Here is a 2,254-nt window from a genome sequence, read left to right on the forward strand (position 1 = left end):
CACCCACATCATTGCAAATGACAAGATTTCATTCTCTCTGATGGCTGAGTAGTGTTCCATTGTATATATATACCATATCTATCTATCTATCTATCATCTATCTATCTATCTATTTATCTATCTATCTATATAACCATTTCATCAGTCGATGGACACTTGGGAATTTTCCAGAATTTGGCTAGTGTAGATAATGCTGTTGTAAACATCAGAGTGCATGTATCCCTTTCAATTAGTATTTTTGTATTCTTTGGATATTTCCTTTTATTTTGTGTTACACAGCTTAACGAACACTTCTGGTTAGTATTTTTATTTATCTATTTTGGTTGCAATGCATTTCTGATGTGTAACATCCTTGTCTAGTTTTGAAATTAGAAACTTATGATTTCTTTTATTATTATTATTGTTATTATTATCATCATATACTCTAGTACAACAATTAAGTGGTTTTTTTCTTCTTATCCCGATCTTTGTATATCTGTAATGACTACTGCATTTTCCATGAATGTCCAGTCTTTAATGTCCTTGGTTTCGATATTTCTGCTCAATATTCTATTTTTCCTTCCATCACCTCAGAATCATTCAATGTTTAGCTGAAATAGTATATATTATTTTATTTTATTTTTATTTTTTATTATTATTTTATACCATTTTATACAATTTTATTATTATTTTATACCATTTTATTTTTCAATGGTTATTGAAAATTAATCTATCTAATAATATTAGGCTCCCTTCCCAATATTCTTCACAAGGGTATAGATTCTCTTTCTGCTCCTTTTGATTTCCTTTTTGTACCATTGTCTTTACTTAAATATTTTGAACATATTACATAGATCTGTATTATGTGACATGTAATTTCTTTGGACTCCTTATTCATTAGCTTATGTATTTGTGTGTATCACTGTTTCTAATATGGTTGTAAAATTTGGGACATATCATGTTTTGGATGTCTCCAGTCTCTTTCTTTCTTTATTCCACTCACACTGGGGGCAAGCTGGACATTGCACACAGGTTCAATATCCTTGTGGTCAGCTAGGATCTGGATAGAAAAATGGCTACTTTCTCTTACTGCTTACTCTTCTAGAGCCTTCTCTTGACTTTCTTCAGACCCTGGAACGTTTTTATATTTACTTATCAACTTTGTTAGCTAACTTTAAGGATTAAGGATTTTAAGGATTATTTTAACCTTTGAGTACTTTTAGTTAGCTGCACTAATGGAATTTTGGAAATACCAAAATCACAAACCTCCAGATTGTAAACATAGAGAAAACATTTCATATAGATATTTTGTGGCAAGAAGCAGTATCTTATAAAAATTTCTCCTTGAAGTATTTCAACCATGTCTTCCATCTTTTAAGTTAGCATATCACAATATAATTTTTAGAACGTGAGTATTTTAATAACATCTGAAAGTATTTTCACGTTTTGCACAAATTTGTGATGCACTAATCATTCACTATTAATGGAGTGTGTCTTTGTGTCACAATGCATTACTGTTTTTCTGTATCATTAAATTACTCTTGGTAGAGCTTGTTTTGTGTAATCAAGTTGTTTTGCTGCACTTAGTATGGTTTCTTAGTACATCTTTGTAGATGTAATTTCACTTTGGATTTTATATCTAGTAGTTATGCAAAAATATCTTATTTGAAATATGTATTTAGGGAGATGCTACTTTGTCACAGACAATGAGTCTGGAGTTCTTTCTTGTATAGTAAGAGAGTGGATGCAGAATTGAATACAAGAGAGGCTAATGTCTAGGAGGAGACAAGAGCCCCAAACATGAGTTTAGTCTATGTGTTTATTAAGCTCACAAGATATTACACACATGGTGAACATGGAGAAAACAATCAGTAATCATTAACTTGTGTAAGGAACAAAGGGTCTGGGGGCAAGTGGTGTTTGTGATCAAGGTACATTAGCACCATGGAAAGTAGTTTCCTGTAGGTGATATACCAAGTTACTTGTGATCTGATTACAATATCTTGCCACCTAGTCTCAGGCACTTTTGCCCCGTGGTGGCAGCTTTCCATCCTAAGCTTTATTCTAACCCATTTATGTAAGTAGAACCTATTTCCCCACACTACTTGTTGATTTTACTTATAGTTTCTGTTGTCATTTCACAGAGCCCAAAGAATATGACATGTAAGATTTCTGCTTTCATATATTTTATGAATTTTAAGCCTTAATGTGTGCCATTTAAATTAATATTCTCTGGCTTGTGTTTCCCTGGCAACCTCTCTTTACTCATCAACAA

Source organism: Prionailurus bengalensis, chromosome A1 (genome assembly GCF_016509475.1).
Source record: "Prionailurus bengalensis isolate Pbe53 chromosome A1, Fcat_Pben_1.1_paternal_pri, whole genome shotgun sequence".
In the NCBI taxonomy this organism is placed as follows: Eukaryota; Metazoa; Chordata; class Mammalia; order Carnivora; family Felidae; genus Prionailurus; species Prionailurus bengalensis.